The sequence below is a fragment of the Gossypium raimondii genome, chromosome 5 (assembly GCF_025698545.1).
Source record: "Gossypium raimondii isolate GPD5lz chromosome 5, ASM2569854v1, whole genome shotgun sequence".
NCBI lineage: Eukaryota > Viridiplantae > Streptophyta > Magnoliopsida > Malvales > Malvaceae > Gossypium > Gossypium raimondii.
In genome coordinates, this window is record NC_068569.1 from 27,508,396 (window position 1) to 27,526,030 (window position 17,635).

At 31.2% G+C, this 17,635-nt stretch overlaps 3 non-coding genes across 3 annotated transcripts; all 3 read left to right on the plus strand.

Moving 5' to 3' along the window:
- Positions 1 to 14,361: 14,361 nt before the first annotated feature.
- Positions 14,362 to 14,435, plus strand: TRNAI-AAU (transfer RNA isoleucine (anticodon AAU)). Its single transcript has one exon. It is a non-coding gene; the product is annotated as a tRNA-Ile (tRNA).
- Positions 14,436 to 14,516: 81 nt separating this feature from the next.
- On the plus strand, positions 14,517 to 14,590 carry TRNAI-AAU (transfer RNA isoleucine (anticodon AAU)). Its single transcript has one exon. It is a non-coding gene; the product is annotated as a tRNA-Ile (tRNA).
- An 80-nt stretch (positions 14,591 to 14,670) lies between these two features.
- On the plus strand, positions 14,671 to 14,744 carry TRNAI-AAU (transfer RNA isoleucine (anticodon AAU)). Its single transcript has one exon. It is a non-coding gene; the product is annotated as a tRNA-Ile (tRNA).
- The last annotated feature ends 2,891 nt before the right edge of the window (positions 14,745 to 17,635 follow it).

A 17,635-nucleotide genomic window follows, 5' to 3' on the forward strand; every position in this document is an offset into this window, starting at 1 on the left:
TTCATCGAAAATTACTTAGTACAAATCGTTTATCACACTCCAAACATTCATATTTTTCCATAGAACATCAAAATACATGTATATTCTCCATGGTTAAATTTTTAAACATCAACTCTAGCACAAATAAATGGTAGAAATAGGTAAATCATATTACGGTAATCTCAAAAACGTAAAAATCATTAAAAATGGGGAAATGACCGACTTACTATTGAGCTTGGAAGCTTGAAAACCCTAACCATGGCTTCCCCCTTGCTAAATTTGTCCTTATGGAGAAGATGGACAAAAATTGGCTTTTAATTTTATTTTTAATTCATTTTAATAACTAAATGACCAAAATGCCCTTAATGAAAAACTTTGGAAACATGCTAACCATACCTATTTTTGTCCACCAACTTAACCAATGGTCTAATTACCATATAAAGACCACCAATTTAAAATTTCATAACAATTGGACACCTCTAACATATAGAACTCAACTTTTTCATTTTTTACAATTTAGTCCTTTTGACTAAATTGAGTGCCCAAACGTCAAAATTTTTGAACGAATTTTTCATGAAATCATTTTGTGAAATCATAGACCATAAAAATATAATGAAAATAAAATTTTTTTCTCGTCAAATTTGTGGTCCCGAAACCACTGTTCTGACTAGCCCCAAATTTGGGCTGTTACAATGTTAAATGAGATAATTGATGTCAATTGGTCAAATGGTTACAAAGGTAGAAGTTGTCATAGGTAACAAAGTATTGAATGAAATTTTGAATGAAGTATATGTGTAAATGTTGATAAATGGTAAGAATTGAGCATATGTGTAACCCCCTAACCCGAATTCGTTGCCAAAACAAGGTTACAGAGTATTACCAAAGTTTGCAGATCAATTAATCAGACATTTCATATAATAAAATATTCATATAAAAATGTATTGAAATCATAAATATTGTCCTTATACGAGCCCTTGGGCCCCAAAATACACTTTAGAAACAAGTCTGGACTAGTTCGGATACTGAAAGAATTTTTCGGAAAATATTGAAAATTTTCAAAGTTGGAAGGGACACACGACCGTGTGGCCAGGCCGTGTGGGCATTCAAAATAGGGACACACAGTCGTGTCCTAGCCTGTGTAACTCTCTAACTTGGGTCACACAACCAAGTCATACACCCGCGTGCTAGGCCATGTTGAGCATACTGACTTGCGCAATTTTAAATATACAGGGGACACACGACCGTGTCACCTGACCATGTGTCACACACGGCTAAGACATACGCCCGTGTCTTTGCCCGTGTGGACGGAATTTGGTAATTTTCCAAGCCTCATTTCTCACCCAATTTGGTACCAACCTAAACGCAACAATTTGCATGCCAACAAGCCATAACAAGGCATTTAAATCAAGCCAAAATCAAATCTTAAACATGGATTATCACAACATACAACCTATATGCCCTTACGCACCTCAAACGACAACTTAATAACATGTCAACCAAATATTGAAATTTACCTAGATATTCAAATGCATATATGCATAATTTTACCAAATATACTACTCCAAACCAATTATCAATATACCTATAAGATTTCCATCATTCAACCATACCAAACACACATTGAATATGATAAGGCCACATATATATACACATCAAAATATATCAAACACAAGCCATTCAAATGGTTAGTCTCAACAAAATCCTTATATGCCAACATTGGATAAATTAACTTATACATGTCATTATAACCGAAATTAATTTACTGAAAGTACCAAAAGAGCCGATGGATAGTGTGAAATAGCTCCGACTAGCTTCCAACCCGAATGAGCTTCCAAATTACTATAAAACACGAAAAATAACATAGAGTAAGCATTTAAGCTTAGTAAGTTCGTATAATTCGGAATTTAACTTACCATTTATTCACATTTAAGGTAAGCATACAAACATATCCAAACCCATTTGGCCAAAAGTCTAAACACATATCCTCAACATGTTAGCTGTGTAAATCACATAAAGGATCCAACAAACATGGATGAATTCATCAAGTAATCACATTTCATGAATTTCATGTATTTACCGGTAATATTTCATTTCAAACTCAAATAATTTCATAACAGAACTGTACCCGTTGAACTATTTAAAATATCGTTGGATACACGGGTAGTACACACAGGTGTACTGAACTGTAGTCCGTCAATTCGTATTCATGTATGCTCATGCGAGCTGAATAACGGAAAGCTCATACGAGCTGAGTATCGGGAAGCTCATGTGAGCTGAATAATGGGAAGTTCATTTCAGCTGTGGTGTGTCCACAACACATGCAGGACTCAAACCAAATCGGTAAGCCTAATAACATGTCATTTGTACCCTACGAATTTCATAAGGTTCACATGGGACTCAGTAATCGTCAAATATACAATCGGTATTTATTAATGGAAATTGTACAATTCACAAACAATAATTCAATTTAACACATATTAATGTACAATTTAATTACACGAACTTACCTTGACGAGTTTATGTAGATACGAAAACGACTAATTCGATATTTTTCCTTTGCCTCGATTTAACTCTGTACTAGGCCTAACCGGATCTATATGAATGAATTTAACTCAATTCAATATAATTCATATTCAATTTAGTCCAACACATTTTTTTGAAAGTTATTATTTTACCCCTATACTTTTAATTTATTACAATTTAGTCTGTAGGTTCGGAAAATGAATTTCATGAAATTTAATCCTTATTCAAACCTAGTCAATTTTATACATATTAATAGCAGCCCATATAATTCACAATTTCACAATTTTACCATAAATTTATCATCTTTTCAATTTAATCCCTAATTGATAATTTCATCAAAATTCTCTTTAATAAAGTTGTTTATCTAACAACTTTTCATTTTCTATCATAAAACTTTAAAATTTAAGCATACTTATCAATGAAAAAACCTTAATACTTTAACAATTTTGTAAATTAATCCCCGAGCTATCTAGATTAAGCTATTACGATCTCGAAAACATAGAAATCATCAAAAACGGGACAAGGATACATACGTAATTGAGCAAAATAAGCTTGCTAATATCTCAAGCTTTCATGGCTAGGTTTCCTTTTTTATGTTTGGTGGATGATGATGATAATATTTTTTTTTATTTGATTTGATATAACTTTATTCTTTAATTTCCAAAATTAACCCTAATGTTTCATGAAATTTCCAATGATGACTATTCATGCTTAACTACTAATCATTTTAATGGGTTAATTACTATATAAGGACCTCCAATTTCAAGTTCTATAGCTATTTAATACAAATAGCTATTAGAACTCAACTTTTGCACTTAATGCAATTTAGTCCTTTTCATCAAATTAGGTATGTAAACGGTAAAATTTCCATCATACAGTAGACCATAAAATAATAATTAAATAAAATTTTCTCTGACTTCGGATTTGTGGTCCCGAAACTACTATTCTAATTTCATTGAAAACGGGCTGTTACAATATGAATGTAGCATATTTGGTTAAATGACTCAAATGATAGAAATGAACTTGTATGTTAAGGTTAATTCTTAAATTGAATAGTCAATTTGATGAATTGGTTGGGATGAAACATTTAAGGTAGTATATAAGGTAGGGAAAATTATGTCTTTAATAGGTTGAAAATGAACTTGGCCAATTGGTTAGGCCGTTTTGAATTGATACAATTTGAATCATTTGCAAACAAATGGTCACATCGCGACGTCGAAAACTTGTTGTCGCAATGAGACCAAGTTAGTATGTTGCATCGCGACGAGGAATCCCCAAAGTTGCGACATCAACATAAGATTTTGAAACATTGCAATTTGGCCCTAATCCGACCTCAGGCAGCAAAAAAGCTTTCATAAAATCGTATAATACCCGAAAATGATAGAAAATCATATTGAGATTTAATAATATTATTAATAGCATATATAAAAAGGTAAATTGAATTGTAGTTGCTTCAAAAATGGATGTGGCATCCCGTAACTCAGACCTAGCGATCGGGTCAGGTATGGGGTGTAACACCCCTCACCTAACCTCGCCACTGGAATCGAGTTACGAGATGCTACAACACAAAACAAAACAATTATAAATAGTTAACAATAAAAAAATACATATACTTTAATAAGTTCAATCATTAAATACCATCTAAAACTTTTTCCGAGTCTTATATGAGCTTACGTGAGCTTTAAAGTTGACCCGAGGACATTCAAGGATCAGATTGTAACATTTTCAAAAGTTCAAGATAGTTATGCAAAATAGGGGTCACACAGATGTATGTCTAGGCCGTGTAACTCTATAAAGCCGTCTGGACCAAAATGTAAAATTTCATCAAAAGTCACATGGCCATATGGCTGGGTCGTGTAACAAACTGAGACCGTGTGAAAAACTAGGTGACCAAATCTACAGTACTCACATGGGCATGTGACCAACTCGTGTAACAATCGAGAACTGTGTGGTACAAATTCTTCCTAATTTTCCAATGAGCACACGGCCGTGTCACTTGTCCGTGTGTGACACATGGCCATGTGTTAGCTCGTGCAGTGTAAAAATGGGTCATTTGTTGATTGTTTCAAACCATTTTTCAAAGGTAACCTCAAAAACACATTTTGGTAATTTGTGACATGCTCAAAACATCTCAAAACCAAGCTAAAACATGCATATAAAAACTTCCTAAATAACTAACCAATATGCCACAATGGCACAAACACATAACACAATCATATGAATCAATTCAAATCTTTCAAGCATGTTACTACATTCCATACCATTCATAAACTTCAATATAAATTTATCCCGATGGCATTATACACACCTTAAAAATCAATTCAACATACTTTATTTAACATTCAAACAACATACTTTTTTGAGCATTTTGTACCTATTCAATCATGCATTCCATAACATTTTCATGTCAAGTCAATATAGTCATTCTCTCACTTTAGTTTAAGACATCCAACAAACCTCAAATATGTCATACCACCTTGCCACCATTCTAAATTATATATATCAATAATCATACAAGATCAAGCACCATATACATATGTATACCATAATCATCATTCAAACAAACACTTATATATATATAGACTTTTTCATCATTTACCAAAAATCAACACTTAACCATATTGAAACCTATATACATGCCACACAACCGGGTCTAGAATAATTTAAAAGTCTACTGAGATTAAAGTTGGATAGTGTGAGCTTTGGAGTTAATCCTATAGATGCGTTCTGCAAAAATGCCAACTATAGAAATAGAAAAAAAACAAAATAAGCATTACGAAAGCTTAGTAAGTTCATAGGAAATTTACCGAACTTACCTTAACATCACAACAATTTAAACTATTGAAACATGTTCTGTCGTAATTTGATATGGCAACTTAGGCTTTCTCATTACACTTAAGGAGCTTATTTTCAAGCAAAGTAGCATTTTTTTGCAGTTTTTAGGTTTTGGCTTAATAAGTGTAAAAGCCTCGTTTTTGTTATTTTGAGACCCAAATTGTCCAATAGTGCCATTGGGGGCCTAACATATGTTTTGAATAATATAGGGATGCATTGGAGGCTTAATTGAGCAAGAACAACACCAAAGGAGATAATATTGCAATATACAAACCTTAGAATTGCGATACCTCTAACAGAACCAAGATTAGAGAGCAACCTTCAGTGGTGTTACGATATCCACTTTGGGTATCACGATATCCACCTGTCAAGAAACACCCCAAGTTCAAGACTGTCTGAGGTATCGTTATTTCTTATTTTTTAGTATCGCGATACAAACATCATGAGAGGATAAAAATTGACAAAACAAACAGTCTTTGTCCACCTAAAGCACCAATCATTGAAGACTCATTTAAGGGTTTTTTGGGAACAATAATAGGGTCAGAATAACTGCTTATATCAACCAAAATTTGGTTGAGAGAAAAGGATGCCACATTAACTTAGTTTAGGTTTAGTTTTCTCTAGGTTTCCCTTTTAGTTTTCTGTTTTTTCTCTAGGTTTTATATTTTCTCTTCTTCTTTCTTAGTTTTAAAGTTTATTTTACTACACTTTCTTCTTGTTCTTAGAGTTCTTGTAGTTAGTTAAGTTAGTTATCATTGTAGCTTAGATTTATTTGCACTTTTAGTCCTTATACCTTGGCTGTAATGAGATTTCTAGCTTTAGTTTAATGTATTTCAGTTTCTATTGCTTTAAACTTGTTAAAGTTTGTTCATTTTATGCTTATTCCTTTAGATTTTCTTGTTGAATGCTTCTCTTTACACGCCCTTTAAGTTTTCTTGCATAAAACCCCCAACGTTTACATTTTTCTTAAGCTTTTCTTTAATGGTTTCCATGATTTTCATTTCCATGTTTATTAGCTTTATTTTTAGCATGAGTAACTAAACTTATAAAGGGGGTTGGTTCATGGAGATGTGGTGAGTTGATTATCGGTTGATGGACTAAATTGTAATAAATTGGACTAATTTGAATGAACCTAAAAAATTAAGATTGACGACCCTAAGGGAATATCTAGGCAAGTGAGACCGAAAGGAGATATTTTTGGGTATCAATTCATTAGTCTCAGGTTAACCGGTGAGATCGAGCTATAATCCAGATTAATTTATCTAACTAGGTAAAATTGAGACCGAGAGGTAAAATGGAGCCATTTTAGGAGTTTAAGCGATTTGGATCCCTAATTCAAAGATTAGTGAACCACATCAAGATCAATCAACCACAGTTTGTTAGTAATTTTTAATTTCGTAACTTTTCAAGTTTTACAATTTAGTCCTTATTAGCTAGATCATAGATTAGTTTAATTTCTCTTGACTTTATGATTTGTCATAATATAATTTCTGTGATTAGTTGGTTAGGCTCTTTATTTCGCACACGTATTGTTTAGAAATTGTTTAATCCCCGATTCTCTTAGGTTCGATCCTTGGAATACTCTAGTATTCTATTGTAACACTACAAATATTACAACTAATCTGTCACACTTACAGAAAAGTAACGATATTTGTATTCGTTTTTAATCCCAATGTTGATTTATCTCTCTCTCGTCGAGAGAGAGGTAATTGAAACACTTTGGCATAACACATAACATCCTTTGGCATCCTAAACTTTCATTTTCATTGTAACTAAACAACCAATATGTTAGTTTGTTTACGTATCAAATGCTTGTAATATGAATCTATACAACATTTCAACAAAGCATAATATATATATTGTCTCATTCATACTCATTTCATAAACATATAAATTCAATTCATATTCATACATTTCTAATAGTGACATTTCTGTTAATACCATTCTTATTTCTATTTTCACCTGAAGGTCTAAAGCAATTTGAGCTCAAATATTCAGAACTGATTTGATCCCATTTACTGAAATTATCGGGCTGCTAACACTAGCTTCGAATTAGGTTGCTAACACTAGCTTGGTTCGATGTTGCTAACACCAGTTTTAGAGAATTCGTAACAAATTCTGGATCTCAAGCCATTGAATTAATCCCTGATCACAACAACTGGTTCTTTTTGAACTTAATAGCATGCCATTCGTGTATAGATCGGTTATTACATTTATATGAGTTTTCTTATCATTCCCACTTCATTTCAATCTTTTCGCAACAATTTATACATATCATACAATCCATTTCATCAATTCTTTACCATTTAATATCTCGTATCAGTTCACATTTGCCACATAATTCATATTTTACGATTTAGTCTTTTAGATGCCAAAATCATAGAAATTATACTTATATATAAAATTAATAGGTACAAACACAATTTAAACATAATAAGTGAAGACAGTAAGTTCCATATGAACTTACTTGGGAAAACAACAACCACAAAGTATCAGGGGTTAATCGGTAATTTCTCTTTTTTTCACGATTAACCTCGGATCTATAATAATTCATTACAATTAGTCAATTCCAATTATTTCATTTCATCCTAATATAAATATAAATCAGTTAAATGTAATGGCCAAAATTCAAGGTTATCGAAATAGTGGTTTCGTACTCACAAATCTGATTTAAAGATAAATTTATTTTAATATTTTTGCATGAATATTGATATGATAGGAAAATCGTATGAAAATATAGATAGAAGAATTTTGCCGATTTAGTGGTTAGATAGAAAAAGAAATTGTTGAAGAAATTGAGTAAAAACAAGGTATCGAGACCTCAATCTCGTAAAACCAAGTCGGAAATATTTTTATCAATATTTATGACGTGTTATTAATATGGTATTAAAATTTCGTTAGAAAATTTTAATGTTTGGGTAGTCAATTAAGTGAAAAGGACTAAATTGAAAAATGTGTAAAAGTTACTAGAAGGATTAAATAGCTCAATTGTTAAATGAGGAGGGACATAAATTGAAAATAAGCCCAAAAGGAGATATTTTGGGCAGCATAAGCTGAGAAAAATCAGGAGAATTGGTGAAATAAAGGTAAAATAAGAAAATAACAAATTTTACTAACATAAAAATGGGACCAATGGGACCAAAAGGCATAAGCTGGTTTTTCATAATTTTTTCACCAAGTGAGTTAATCCTTGCCTTTTTCTTGTAATTTTTGTGTTTCTAAGACTTTTACAACTAGGTCCTATTACTAAATTCATTAGTTTTTTATTTTATGAATGAAATTGAAAGTTTCTATGAATATTTGTTGGAATTTTATGATGAAATAGCATGAAATTTAAGCTTTAATTTATTTATGAGATGATTTTATTAGGTAATCTCAATAGAAATTGATTTGTAGGACCTAATTGTGAAAAGGTTTAGAACTAAAGGCTAGTGCTAAACTTCTAATTTCCAAAGGTTATAAAGTAGTTTAAAGTGATGAGATAAAGTGTTAATTGAGAAAAATCAGCTCAATTGAGAGGTTAATTGAGCAGGGATGAAATTATCATTTATTGAAAGCTTAGGGAAAAATGGTAATTAACATCATGCACTAAAACAGTTTTGGACAGCAGCAGTAGTCTAACTTTGAAAAATCACCAAAAATTGTAGAGATCTAATTAGAGGATGAATAAAATATGAAATTAAATCTTATTGAGTCTAGTTTCTTATAAAAGAAACGATGTAAGCAATGGAATTGTAAATCATGAAATATAATAGATTTTGTGAGACAAGGTCAGAATGAATTTTGGTTCCCTTGTTCTGACTTTGGAAAATCATAAAAAATTGGAGAAAAATAATTATGGGCTTAAATTTATATTTTTAAAATCCTTAATGAGTATATTTTCAAAAGAAACAAACGAGAACATCATCCGAATTCTATACAATGAGATAATTAATTTTTAGTGAAGAGGAGTCGGAACTGTCAAACAGTGAAATAGGGGAAACTTTAAAGAATAAATTGTACTTATTGGCTAAAAAAAAAATTCTAAAAATTTTATGATAAGATGATATGTGAGTCTAGTTTCTTGGAAAATTAGCAGATCTTATTTGGAGTTCTGTAGCTCAAGATATAAATAATTTAGTGACTATGACTCAGTGAGACAACTTTGAATGCACTATAAATAATAATGGAATTATAGAGAATGTTACATATGAACATGAAATGTATTAGATTAATGATTAAATTTATTTATTTAGATCCAGAAAATTCAAATATGAAGCTAGATCGAGGAAAAGAAAATGTTCGGGATTAGTAGATTTTTGTTTACGAACAAGTATCGAGGTAAGTTCGTGTAACTTGAATTATATTCTTAAATGCCTGAAATGTTTGTTATTAATGTGAATATGATTTGAATGTTCATTGTATGAAAATTGATGAAACATTGATATATTTGATAAAAAGGGGAAGAAATCCCGATTGAATGGAAGGAAAATTCGATGGATCTTTGAAAAGGAATTGACGGTAAAAAGGATCTAGCCCGGACGGGTGATCCTATCCTGATATAGCCCTCCCGAAGAATATGTGAAAAATGGATTTAGCCCGGACGGGTAATCCGAATTAGGGTCTGAATTTAGCTTGGACTGGTAATTCAGATCCAAGCTCATTAGAGTAATTGTCGTTCCAGGGGATTTAGCCTGGACTGGTAATCCCGACAATACTCTATGAGTTTATATTACAGGGGATTTAGCCTGGACTGATAATCCCGCTGTAAGGATGAGGTTCACGGGAGTGTGCTCCCTGAAATGGAAATGTGGGCACATGAATATGAATTAACGGACCCAGATTTGTACCCTAAAGTGTACCCCTGAAAATCCATCAAAATTCCGAGAAATTCAACGGGAGAAACATGGAAAAATAACAAGAAAATAGAAATCATGGTATTGATGAGCTCATCAATCATGGTATATATATATTATTGATACATGGAAATTATTGAACTAACTTGAATGTTGAGTTTGCGCATGTTAAGGGAATAATGCATTGAATGGATGTATGAATGTTTATTGCATTGTATTGAAAATATAAGGTAAGTATAATTCTTGTTACATGAGCTTACTAAGTACAAAGTGCTTACCCTGTTTCCTTTTCCCTTGTTTTGTAGTGTTAAGAGCTCGGAGGTCGAATTTGGTCGGAGACGCATCACACTATCAACCTCAAGATCTCGGTATATAAAGAAACTTTATTTTGAAAATAAATGGCATGTATAAGCTAGTAAAGTAAATGTTAATGTGAAATGAATGTATGGTTAGCCATTGGTATGGCTAACAAATTTTGGTTTTGGTATGTGATGAGGTTATCATATGAATACGTTAAATCTATCTTGAAAATATGTTAAAATGGATTGGTTGTGTTGGATTGGTCTCGGTTTAAAATTGCAAGGAAGGTTAGATACTTATAAAGGGGTTATATTGTGTTCAAAAAAAAAACTTTGGGATTTTGTGAAAAATTTATTCGGTAAAATCTAGTAATGCCTCATACCCCATTTCGGAGACGAATACGGGTAGGGAGTATTACATTAAATTTCACTTTTTGAAAGTTCTCTAAAATTTTACATTTTATTCAATTTAATCACTAAAACCGAAATAGCTATATCTTTCAAATTTAAGCTTCATTTTTCAATTCGATTTCAATTGCATCCTTCTACAAACCTATACTATCAATAATTATAGAAATTCTATATCAATTTCAAAATATTTACACTTTAGTCCCTAAGTTCAAAATTAACAATTTTACTTTACAAATTAGTCCTATTACATTCTTAAGCTTCAAATCCTACCATTAAACATAAAAAACCTCAAAAATTATCAATGGAAACTTTTTAAAACTTTAAAAATTTTACGATTTAATACACGAGTTAGCTAAATTAAGTTACGAGTTAGCTAAATTAAGTTACAACGATCTTAAAAACATAAAAGTTATAAAAAATCGAATACAAAAGACTTACCATGCAAATAGCCGAAGGTTTGAACATCTAACAATGACTTCCCTTAGTTTCTTTTAACTCCAAACAGTGGAGAAAGAAAGAAAGTGAAGATGGTCACTTTATTTTTATGTTTTATTCATTTATTATATTATATATAAATTTAATATTATAGAATAATTAATCATTAAACCGTCCACCCACATTTTAAACTAGATTAATTGTCATATTAAACCCTTGTTTCATTGTTACATAAGTCTTTTAAAAATTAAATTTTATAACAATTATCTTTTATCACTTTTACAATTTAGTCATTATACCTTAATTAGTTATTAATTTGGCGAAATTATCTATCAAAAATTCAATTTACCTATATAATAACTTTGTAAATATTTAGTAAAAACATTTATGAGCTCAGTTTATGGAAACGAGGTTCGGACACCTCATTTTACGATTCCACTGACTTTAGGGTTAAAACATTTATATTCTAACTAAATATTCAATTAACAAATTCGTCAAACCAAAATTCAATATAATAACATAATTAAATCGTAAATAGTAATAAATAATATTTATGGACCTGATAATCGAAAAACGAGATTTTAAAACCACCATTTCTAGCACAACTAAAAATCGGGTTATTACATGGAAGGTTACATTTAAGGGGTATAGAAAGGGCTTCAACTTCCTTAGGAACATGAAGCTTAGTATCCAAGAAATGAGAGATTCTCAAAACGGTGTTGTTTGACGATGAACTAATTTTTTTTGGCGATAAAAGAAAATTGAGATTTTCTAAAAAGTTGAAAGTCTAGGAGATTTGAACGAAGGGTTTTGTTTTTGTGATTGAAACGGGGACTACAACATTCATTATCACTACGTTTATAATTATTGGCTAAAGCACCTTGAACATTCAATATCCATTTGAAGAAAACCATGAAAAGGATAAGATTTGGAAGGGTATTCTTATAGAAATTAAAAATAAAAACATTGACTCAAGTAAAAGGTTAAAACCTAGCTAAACATAAAATTTATTTTATTAATGTATCATTTAAATGTATTTGACCAAAAAGTAAAGAAAATGAGGCCCTTTTATTTGCCCGTTTACCTAATTTGCTACCATGTGTTATCCATTAATATTGTCAACCTCAAGTTCTAAAATGTTAGATGATAAAGAAATTCAGGTGCTAAAATAAATAAATTAAAAGTATAAGCATCACATTGATAATTTTATCAAAATATTAGAGAATTTTATCATAATCCCAAAAATAATTGTGAAAATAAATATATCGTACAGATAATTGCAATTTTTATTAACTTTTATTACATGAATACTTGTGGTCATATATGATAAATAATCGAATGAAAGGATGAGTTATTAGATTTGGATGTAATAATATTTTTATATGGAAACAATCGTGTGGAAAGAAAAAGATTAAGAACGGAAAGGTTAGACATGTGGACTATCTAAAGACCTATTTAAAGAAGAATTTTGTGTTGAATGACATTTTGGCAGATTTATTTGTTTCTCGAAGCAATGCCTTTTGTTATAGTTCCATAGGTGTTATGTATATATATAGTGGCCTTATTAGCTAAAGGTGAAGTACCAATAAGTTTGCCTTTGTCTTTGGTCTCGGCAACAAGGATCACATGACCCATTGATGCAAAAGGGGGATTAATAATCGATCTACTTGTTATACCTCCAATCCGATTAAGGATATGTGACAAGTCAGAAGATCGCCCAAGCAGCAAAACCACCAGCAATCAATTGAAAAGTCATCTACGAGTTTCACCTCTTGGCATAACCATTCAAAAAGGCATGAAACTTTCAATGTCCAGACCTTTAGGCCTCCGGTAATGATGTGATGTCATTGGTCACCAAATATCATGTGGATTCAACTGCCCTATACCGTCAAGTCAAAATGAATGACAGGATCTATCTCATCATAGACATCTTCGTCCCATCGAGGACATCCATCCCACACATTCCTTAATAATGGCTAGATGGTAAGTCCAACACGTAAGTACAATCCTACACGAGACCCTTGCCTATAAGTATCTCCAGGAATGATGAAGAAAGGATCAACTCTCCAAAAGACCGTCTATATCCTGCCAACTTAGTTCCTACTCTCAGCCTTAATACTCTCCTCTCCTCCACTCTTTGTAACCTTCGACTCTCCGTCCCAATTGGATGAACCGAACTCTGTGACAACCACTATATCCTCTTTCTTATCTCCCCTTTATTGTACCAGTATATCAATAAAATGCAAACTCTCCTGGTATCACATTCTTAGCCTTACGACATAGCTAATGAATCTACCTGTATTTCATGATCCCCACAGTAACGATGAGCTCTTCCTCATCAATTTTGTCCAACCCAAACAACTTGTACACAGCCTCAGTCGTACCATTTAACTTCAACTCATTGGTGTTTCATTATTGCAAATTATATAAGTTTGAATCACATGATATAAAATTTGTTGAGGTGAACAACATTTTTATTACTTTTGGTAACTGTTATTTTGCTGACAAATTTCCCATTGTTCATCCTAATAAATCATAAATTTAATTTTCAAGTGCCAGACTATTTTGATGTTACTTGAAAATTAATTACTATTGCCAAATTTATTGTTTTCAAAAAGTTAATTTTTCTTTTCACTGACTTTCATGAATATTTTCTGTAAAGATAAATCCCTTTGGAATTCTTTTCACTGCCAGAATAAGCTAAAACAAATAGTTTGATAACAAAAATTAGATGATCTATTAATTATGTTTTACTTAAAGCAATGGTCTATTAGTTACAGCGTCGTGATAATAAGGCGAAGGTCGCAGCTTCGAGAATTGCATGGGCCACTAAATATATTTTTCCATCTTTTGGGAAAACGGCAACGTTTTCTATTATTTACTAAAACAGAATTAAGAATAAGAAATCAGCGGCTGTGCTAATAACGCGAAGGTCGCAGGTTCGAAACCTAGATGGGCCACTAAATGCAACTTCCTTTATTTTTTTGGGAAAACGGCAACGTTTTATATTATTTATTAAAACAGAATTTAGAATGAAAATCAACGGCCTATTAGCTCAGCTGGTTAGAGCGTCGTGCTAATAACGCGAAGGTCGCAGGTTCGAAACCTGCATGGGCCATTAAATGATTTATCTTTGTTTTTTTTGGAAAAACGGAATTTGTTTTGTTTTAAAAAATCAGAATTTAAAAATGACAACAAAGGCCTATTAGCTCAGCTGGTTAGAGCGTCGTGCTAATAACGCGAAGGTCGCAGGTTCGAGACCTGCATGGGCCATTAGTAATTCATTTGTAGTTTTTTGGAAAAACGGAAATTGTTTTGCTTTAAAAAACAAATTTTTAAAAACTGATAAGAAAGGCCTATTAGCTCAGTTGGTTAGAGCGTCGTGCTAATAACGCGAAGGTCGCAGGTTCGAGACCTGCATGGGCCATTAGTATTTCATTTTTTTTTACTTTTCGGAAAACGGCAACGTTTTTGCTTTAGAAAAAACGAATTTAAAAACTGATAAGAAGGCCTATTAGGTGCTAATAACGCGAAGGTCGCAGGTTCGAAACCTGTATGGGCCACTTCGGTTATTTTTTCTTCATTTCATTTACGGCTGCTTGTATCTTTTAATGTAAACGGTGTCGTTTACCGCAGGCCCACGCTATTTTGATCGCAAACAAGTCTTATTCATATTTAATTTTAATATTCCATTTATTTTTATATTTTAACCCTAAACCACCAAAAATTTGAAAATAATTAATGAAGTTTTGAAATTTAATAAATTTCTGTTGATATATAAAAGTATCTCTTTATTTTAAATATTTTACTATAGGACACTTATTAATCTTCTACTTCTTCTTTTTAAAATCTAAAACGGCATTAATAGTGTATTAAATAATTTTTCATATATCATTTATTCAATTTATTATGTTAATTAAGAGACACAAAATAAAATATCTAAATTGAAATAATAATAATTAATTAATTAATATTTCTTCTCTTAAATTTACTACTTAGTTAACTTTGGTTTTGTCTACCTTTTACAGTATACTCAAGTTTGAGTATCTACTATTTATTGTAAGTAATTGATATTATGAAATGGAAAGGTTGCTGTTGATGGAAACAAACGACCCGATATTAATGACCTATAGCTTCTACTGTTTCAGGTAAACATGATTCGTTAGCGATTTCTTTCGAGCAAGTCCTGGCCCAGATGTTAAATTTGTAAATTAAATCTAAAAATAAAACTTAATAAATCAACATTTGTCATGTCAAATCATTAAAAATAAATCAAGAATAAAATTAAAAATGAAAGCGTACCTAAATCCATGAATTTTTTGAAGTTTTTCCCGATCTTGAGAATTTGATCTTCCAAATTAGTACACAAAAAATTCAAAAAATATTTACTCTCTCTTTCATAAGGATGAGATATTAGAAAAATATCTTGTATATAATTCAGGGACGATAACCTTAATATTTATAACCTTGACATATTAGTTTTAATTCCTAATTAGCCCATCATTAATTAGAATTTGATTAAAACTCAATTACTAGAGTATATACACATATTTGAACCATACTTTATTTAATAATTAAATCCCAATAAAATTCTAACCAAATTAGATCACTTTTAATTTGGGCTAACCTATTATGATAGTAAATAATAACATGTAATTACCTTTATTATATATGTGATGTCCATATTTTCCAACACCGGACGTTGTTAGATCGGTAAACCTTGATAAGGAAGTCAGCCAGGCATTATGAAAAAATCATTTGTTGGAATGTTCGTGGGTTTCGGAACCCACAAGCAAAAAAGGTCCCCATCATATGCTAGGAGAAAACAATCCCAAAGTGGTTTTCCTTATCGATACCAAGTTGAAAGATTCAAAAATGTAAAAAGAAAGGAGGTGATTTGATTTTGCTAATGGTATTGATGTTAATGCAGGTGGATCAAGTGGGAGTTTTTCAATCGAGTGGAATGAGGGTTGTTTTATTTGGCTTTGTAGCTAGCCCATCCAAATCGTCAAGATTGAGCTACAAAATCCTATAATACAAAAAGGAATAGTTATAGATCTACTATAACAAAATAGACTTTTAGCGGCGCTTTTACAAGCGCCGCAAAAAGTGCCGCTATAGACAACGCCGCTAAATTGCCGCTAAATTGCCGCTAAAAATCATGACCTATAGCGGTGCTTTTATCACAAACGCCGCTAAAGACCATGACCTTTAGCGACACTTTTATCACAAACGCCGCTATAGAACAAACCTTTAGCGGCGCTTCTCGCAAAACGCCGCTAAAAACATAACATTTAAAAAAATTATTTTAATCAAATAATATTTATTTTTATGATAAATATTATATTATGTTTTATTTTTTAAATTTTAACTTTAAATATATTTTTAAGGATAAATAAAAAATATTATTTAAATTAAATTTTCTATGAAAATTTTATCACAAACGCTGCTAAAAACATGACCTTTAGCGGTGCTTTTGTCACAAACGCTGCTAAAGAACATGACCTTTAGCGGCGCTTTTATCACAAACGCAGCTATAGAACAAACCTTTAGCGGCGCTTCTCGCAAAAGCGCCGCTAAAAACATAACATTTAAAAAAATATTTTAATCAAATAATATTTATTTTTATGATAAATATTATATTATGTTTTATTTTTTAAATTTTAACTTTAAATATACTTTTAAGGATAAATAAAAAAATATTATTTAAATTAAATTTTCTATGAAAATTTTAACTTTAAAACTAAATATAAAAATTAATGAATTTAGTTTTAGAATTTAAAATAATAAATTAATAACACAATTAAAATCCAAAAGTTAGAACTCAAGTCGTCAGAAATATTAAAGTAAAATAAAATTTAGAATCAAAACTAAAATAAATAATACATACGAGAAACAGACTGACTAGTTGAACCTGCCTATGACTATACACTTTGCAAGGTAATAAAAAATACAATGCATTTTCTTAATCAAGTAAATCTTGGTAATAAAATATATAATACAATATTTACTTAATCAAGGAAATCTTGTAATGAGCCTCAGAGAAACTTTTGAGCATGGCTTCTAATTTGAACTGCAGATTTAGTGCCTACATGCTCATTATTATTGGCAGGCCCCATTCTCTTTACATAACTACAACAACTGTAATTGCAAAAACAAAACAAAACATGCTGACTTCAACAATAATGCAGCGTGTGTCAGGAAAATGTTTAAATTTAATTCAATTCTTAACTTATTCTCTGCAATACCAGGGCACAGCTAGAAGGAACTTAACTTCCCTGTAAACCTACGAGTGATTAATTTTAAGAGTAAAAACAA